Genomic DNA, 7725 nt, shown 5'->3' on the forward strand with positions numbered 1-7725 from the left:
GCGCACGGTGCCGCACTGGCATGTCCCGGAGGGATGGATCCTTTCTGCAGGGGTACTGACCGCGAGTGTTCAAATATCCAGTGGCATGAGCTCAGTTCTCATGCCTGGTGACCCAAGTTGTTGTATGCTCTGCGTGACAGCAGCCAGTAGAAAACTTCTAGCACCCGCAAAGTCGGGGCAGGAGGCCAAAAATAAAAAAAATATATATGCAGATTCCACGCACTGCAGGAATCGACGTAAGCGAAGCTTTCCGTGCTGGATGCTTCGATTGATGATAATTAGCAGTGATGTTGACGGTTAAAGCTTAATTTCGTCTAAGTTTAGGCTAACACGAGAGTGGTGAGTTGATGTTAAACGTCACCTTGCGAGCACCACTGCTGTCTGTCTTCGTAGTACACAGAACAAACAGGGAGAGATGCTTGCTTGAGGCGTTGTTGCGCGCCATATTTTATAACTTCTGAGAGGGTTGAGCGTTGTCATTTGGCACATCGCATGGTGGCAGAAGTGGTAAACTTGAATTAGATTATGTGGCTGTACGTTCCAAAACCACACTCGGATGCAAGCCGTAGTGGCGGACTTCGGATTAATTTTGACACCGCAATGTTCTTTAACGTGTCCCAAAATCTATGTGCACGTGCGTTTTCTATTTCGCCCCCGTCAAAATGCGCCTGCCGCGATTGGAGTCAAATCCACAACCTCCAGCAATGCCATAGCCGCAAAGGTAGCGCGGTGGGCATAGAAGTGTTGATTGACGGTCGACCGCTTCCGTATTGTCACCTGGGCTCTGCGGTGCACGTTAATTAATGCGGCTCTGCTTCTGCACGCCCTGCGTAAGTTGCCCGCTCGACATATTTGCACGGCGTTTATCTTTCAGAATTAGTAGCAACGTACTGTACCGTAGCTTGAACTTAAGCTTATCCTGTTTCCCCGCAACCACTGTCGTAGAGTAGTGGGGTTTCCTTGCCTTCTCACGTCACCTCCCCCCTCTCTTATATTGGAACCTGCCTCTTATCCCTCTCATTCTTCTTCTCTCTGCAGTTCTATCTGCGTCCCCTCTGGCCTCGCGCTTTAGTAAAAAAGGGAAGCGCTGCAGTTTCTGCAATGCTTCTGAGGGGAGTCACGGATAATTACAGCTGTCAAGCAGCTAATGTGGTGACGGCCAGGGTGCTCCAAAGAGCATTGTGGACATTCGACGTGGTGGAGTGAAAACGAGTTTTTCCCGTCGCCTTTCCTCTCTTGCTCGCGCTGCCATCTATATACACGCTCGGAACCACCCCCCGACGCGGTGTGCGCGACAGCAACCCACAGCAGCAGCAGCAGCAGCAGTGGGAAAGTCGAAGGAAGAGGCAAAAAAAGCTTCGCTTTAAAAAGGCTATTTAGGCCCGCAATCTCACGAACGTATCAAGGGCGGGCCGTCTTGCATTGCCTTGAATTGGCTGCTGCTTCAGACAGCATATACGCCGACATTTTATATGCGTCCTATGCTCGTGCATCAACTATCGGACGCGCCAAATCGCTTTTTTGTAAATGTTTCACGTCTCGTTAATGCGTAGCTTGTTGTCCGTGCCATGTAACTGCTCCCTTGAGCCATGTTCATGAGCTTCTTTCCACCATATATTTTATATCCTAACTTCTGGCTCATGCTTTCAAACAGTTATCTTCTTCCGTGAGTTTCTACAGCACCGTATGTTTGCAAACCGATTTGTGACTGCTTCTACTCCTGTTATCTCCAGTGAGAGACCGCAGCTTCTTCGTTAACCTAGCTTGGTTCGGAAATCAAATAGTCCTAATTTTTATTGCTCTCGATCCAGGGTTAACAGACAGGAAGAGTTCAGGGAGAACAAAAGCTAACAGTGTGGAGGCAGGGGACGGGAGCGCTTTATTTACGTTCTTTCCTAGCGTGGCGGCTTTGGTGGCGATGACCTGCCCTGGAAGAATCTCCGGTCCGACGGCTGTTTCCATGCTCTAGACTCCCCACGTTCTCACACGGGAGGCTCCTCGTACAACATGACCTGTGTCTTTGCGATAGTCTCGATTAGCTGCAAAACATCATCGTGATCTTTCTAGCGCATCCTGGTATTCGTTAACGGAGAACAATGTTTATTGTTCCTTTGTTTTTTTTTTTTCTTTTTAACCTCGACGAGTAAGCACCAGTAGCAGTAATCTTTCTGTATGCTAAGGCTACGGGCATCGACTGATTGGAGCCGCCAACAAATGTCTTTTCATCGGTCCACAATGCCGCGTACCATACGCGCATTGTTGTTAAGCATAGTTAAGAAGACAATAACATACAATAATATCGCGGTGGAATTAAGGCATCAACGTTTTTGGTTGTTTCTTTTTAACGTTGCAACTAATGCTCACTTTGGAGTCGTGGGTGACAAGAAAAATCCGGCGAGAGCGAATTTCGCCCGCAGCTACACCGCTTCCCTGTTTCGTGTTTGTTCGCTTGAAACTCGCAATCCGTGCAAATATGCGCCCGCTTTGTCTCCGCTCGCCCCGCATCGAAAACGCACGAAGAAATGAGTCCTCGCGCTCTGTAACCCGGTTCTCCTGAATAATTTACTGTGTATGCGGGTCGGACACCTTCTCCGCTGGTGTTACGCGATGCTTCCTTTGTCTTGCCATTCAGCTTCTCGCTGTTTAGTCGACGGCACCCGCGGGACGGGCTCGAATGTTCGGTAAATTATTCAAGCGAAACGAGAACTATCGCGCGCGTTGCAGTCAAGAGCACGCCCAACGCTGGGTCTCATGGCTTCAGTTCACTACGGTTTCGAAAACCAAACCACAAAGAAAAGGCGTACGGAAACTACAATTCGAGCCCCAACTCAAAAGTTATCGTTTATTCAGGAAACACGCATCATATCGGCACGAGCGTGCGCTTCACGAATGCGAAGCGCCATTTCGCATCATCTCTTCATGCGCCATCGCCGCTGGCCAAGCTTCAACATTGGTAGTTCATTATCCGGTAGCATTACAGATCCTTCACTTAGGCATTTGTCGCCATTCTGCTCTGACTCTTTCAGTCGCGGTGCGCTCATTCGTGCGTGCCGTTTGTTTTCATTGGTTCTCTCCAATGGTGGCAAGGAAAAAGACACGTACATTAGGCTTCGGATAAACTCAACCCGAAATGTGGATCTATTACACTTTGATGTGTTCAGCATTGATGTGACCAGCAACTGGCCAGCGCATTGCTGCATGCGACTACTTTGACGAAGGCAGTACACCATGCTTGAAGGGATTTTCGACTTGCTGCGTTCAGTCAGCAATGCAGGTAGAATAGTATTTTGCACTCTAGTAAGGTCTATAGCCAATAACCAACTCGTGCCTGAGCTGACAACCGGTGATTCTATACATCTTAATAAAAAAAAAGGAAGAGCAGCATGTCCTGGTGCCCAATAAATCGATACATAATTTCTTTTTTGTTGTAATTGTGAGGATTAAATTGAAACTGCAGAAGGAATCAGTCTACCACATTGACGTTCTTTCAATGCCTGCAGCGCTTCTAAATATATAAAGTTTCACACACGTATTAACAGACCTCGTATTTTGTTAGTGAAGACGATATTGTCTTTGTTTTAAGGAAGCCTAAATAATCTCTCGGCACATTACTTTTTTGTGCCGAGTCAGAACTGTGGCTGCATGAAAAAACGAAGGCGCGTCTGATGACTCGACGCGGTTTAGGCCAATCGCGTGAGGTGAAGCTGAACGCAAACTGAACGCGCGTTTCAAGCAACGATCTCCGATCACACCCCAGTGCTCGTATTCTGTCATTCGTGGGCGTTCTCTTTCTGCTTACTGGCTTGCGCGGTGACAGCAAAATGAGTCCCCACTAAGTAGCGCAATTCAACGGGCCTTTGAATCTGATGGCTGTTTCACATTTATCCTATAGCTTGAACTCTACATGGCTTCGTTTTGCTATAACGAAGACATGATTGTTTACACCTGAACACTGCCACATGCACATTCTCAGCTCTCTTACTTTAGTAAACGTGCACCATTTTTTTAATAATTTAATGTTTGCCGGCGCTTATATTGTTTCGAGAGCATTCGGACAGCACCGCGCAATACCATCAAATATTGTGGATATTTGCTTTTCCTTGGATTTGATGCTTTGAATATTCTTTGTCTCTCTCTTTCTTTCTATCTCCCCCTTCCACTCTGTTTCTCTTTTTATCCCCCTTAACCCTTCCCCCTGCGCAGAATAGCCAACCGGAACTACCTCTGGTTAACCTCCCTGCCTTTCTCTGCATTATTCTCTCTCTCTCTCTTTCTCTCTCTCTCTTTGTGACACCTAAAGCTGACATTACTCGGAGTACGTATTCTTTACGAAAGCGGAGTTAAGGTTACTGCGATGATCGGTTGATTGTGCCCGGGTCACGTGGCCCGGGTAGCCTGCGGGGGCTCACCCGTCAATTACTTCAGCTGTGAGATCTCAAGCGTTCCAGGGCTACGTAAGTAAGGACGAGGCGTTGTGATTTCTTCAGGCCGTCAATAGCCCTGCAATCGACTCCTTACGATGGCGCGCATCAGGCATTCTTCCGGCACATTGGCGGTGCTCGCGTACGCCCAGCACGTCAGTGCAGAGAGCGTTCAGCAAAGTGACCGACATTCTTTTTGCACGTAGAACGAGCCAAGATGATAAATGCGACGTTCGAGACACGGTTACACTGCCAAAGGTCAATAAAACACGTTGCCGATATAAAACACATGTTTTTCAGCCATTTTGTGCCTTCACTGGATTCTGTCGCCGCGAAAATAAATCCTCAAAAGTAACGCCCCAAAATTAATAAGATTAGTAATAATCTCTGTTTGCCACCATACGTGTTAGATGGGAGGGCGGACGGGAAAAATTAAGGATAATTTGGAATGCAACGGCTACTTACTTCATTATTCTTTATTTCTTCTCTTTGGGGGGGGGGGGGGGGTAATTTCATATGGAATATACTACATCTCAGTGTGGAATAATTGTATACCCTCTTTTCTCTGTCTCTTGCATTTTTTTAGGTAAGTAGTGGCGTGAAGCATGCTCGAATGCAGTTTCTTTTTAAACAACATAATAAAGGGCTGTTTGAACTGCAGTGCTCAGCACAAAGAAACTGGCCAGCGCATTGTCAGCCGCATAAAAAAACGTTCGTTCACTTTGTAAAAAGTTCTAAACAGCCATAAGCGCATTGGCCTGTCGATTAGTTGCATTCAACACCCATGAACCACTCTTATCAGCGAGTTACCAAAGGTCAGGCAGCCATGCGTTTTGAGCTCTCTCATTTCCTTATGTGTCGCCTTGCAAGATAATCAGGTCGCGAGGTGGGAAAGTCCGCAGCGCATTCACGCGTCGGTGGCTGAAACTGCACTCGACGTCGCTTCGTAATTGAAACAAATTCGCCCGTCCCATTCGCGCAAGAAAACGATGACGGATCAAAAAAAAAAAAAACGTGTGCACTCTCCATCTCCTTAATGACTTCGCCTCTGTTAATCAGCGTGGGTAGTGTTAGCATTGGGCGTAACAGCCTTCCTCCGTCCTGCAAGAAAGCCCACACACTGGATCGTGGGCCACAGCAAGAGTCACGAGTAACTATGCAAGGCGAACATTGTGACGACGGCATCGCTGCGTGGCCCCGGAAAGCCGAGGAAAGCGAGCACGACAGAGAGGGGGGGGGGGGTGAAAAAACAACGAAAAAAGAAAAAACAACAAAGCAGCGAAGTTTGAGAATGGAGGAAGGGTCCTGACAGCGCAAGCAGGCGCTGGGGGTCTGGTGTTCCGATGGGCTAAGTGCAGTTTATTTGCGCGATTCGGCACTGCAATGGCGGGGCAATCTGTGCTAATTAAGTAGCTAGAATGTTGACGCTCAACGCTAAGTGCCTCCGGCGGCCACTTTTGAACCTCGTTTGCTAGCGATGCAGATAGATAGATAGATAGATAGATAGATAGATAGATAGATAGATAGATAGATAGATAGATAGATAGATAGATAGATAGATAGATAGATAGATAGATAGATAGATAGATAGATAGATAGATAGATAGATAGATAGATAGATAGATAGATAGATAGATAGATAGATAGATAGATAGATAGATAGATAGATAGATAGATAGATAGATAGATAGATAGATAGATAGATAGATAGATAGATAGATAGATAGATAGATAGATAGATAGATAGATAGATAGATAGATAGATAGATAGATAGATAGATAGATAGATAGATAGATAGATAGATAGATAGATAGATAGATAGATAGATAGATAGATAGATAGATATTCCTAATTTGAATAGACAACGCGACACAGACGCACTCGGCAAAAGCGCGGATAGAGTGCAGGACTATACAGGACTATACAGGGTGTTTTTTCTTTTTTCTGCACCTAATATTTTATATAATGCCTGCATTATTCATGATAGCATGATTCGACCCTTGATCTAAATTACTTGATGAGGTGGCCATAACTTCTACGAGAAATCCAAATACCTGATTGAATAATTAACATACTTACGCTAAATAACTTTAATTGATAATCGCATGGCACATGTATTAATTACCGAATGGTAGCTAGTGAGTTCGCAAGGCGTATCCAATTGGGGCAAATTCTCAGGACTGCCCCAGTTTCGGGATCTCAATTTTAGAAGTATCCGACTAAGTGCAATGGCGTTCCAGTTACCTTCTTTAAGAAAAGGCTATTTTATGCATTGAAACACAGCAGTAACTGGAACACCAATGCACTTTCAAAATTAATATCTCGAAACTGGGGCAGTCCTGAGAATTTGCCCCAATTGGATACGCCTTGCGAATTCACTAGCTACAGCTTTTAGATTTGTGCCGTAAAAAGATTCATTAAAGAGTTAATTAGCATAATTGTGTTGATTATTCAAGTGGTTATTTTGATTTCTCGTAGTTGTGGCCACCTCATCGAGTGATTTAGATCAAGGGTGAGAAGTGTGCTATCTGCCACAAGCATTGTTTAAAATATTTATACTTCGTGCAGCTGAAAAAAGTACCGTGTATATGCGGCTTTCATTTGCTCCCTTTAGCTATTTCTGTTCTACATTTTCTGAAGCTACGCCAGTTCGTGATATCTGAAATTTGTTGTTGTTGTTGTTGTTGTTGTTGTTGTTGTTGTTGTTGTTGTTGTTGTTGTTGTTGTTGTTGTTGTTGTTGTTGTTGTTGTTGTTGTTGTTGTTGTTGTTGTTGTTGTTGTTGTTGTTGTTGTTGTTGTTGTTTGAAATTGAGTAGCCGTAGTAAGAGGATGACTGAATGACTTTCTCTCACTTTCAGTAAAAACGTAGGGTGGCCTCGTTTATTCGGTCAACGTGTACGACTACTCAACATGATTTAAGACGACACATATTCATCAGATATTCTGTATAGTATCACAAAAAAAAGCGTCATGCTCATTCAGATCTTTCTTTCCCTGCGAAGACAACGACGTTGATCTGCCTGAAATCCATTCTGCTTATTGTCACTGCTCTATAGATGAAGTGAAACTGAAGGTAATAATGAGCTATAGCTAAAGTAGGGCAAGTGTGTCCGATGTAGCGAAAGACAAAGCTACTTTCAGTGTGGTCTTTTGGACCGAACAAAGCCGTCAATCTGCATTAAATCATTTGCTAAGGTTATTGCTGGTCTTCCACAGACAGTTCAAATTAAAAATATGTTATCGTCTAGCTGTAGTACAAGAACTAATACGCTTCTAGGGCGCCAGCAGCAAGCAGAACCACGG

The sequence above is a fragment of the Dermacentor variabilis genome, chromosome 3 (genome assembly GCF_050947875.1).
Source record: "Dermacentor variabilis isolate Ectoservices chromosome 3, ASM5094787v1, whole genome shotgun sequence".
In the NCBI taxonomy this organism is placed as follows: domain Eukaryota; kingdom Metazoa; phylum Arthropoda; class Arachnida; order Ixodida; family Ixodidae; genus Dermacentor; species Dermacentor variabilis.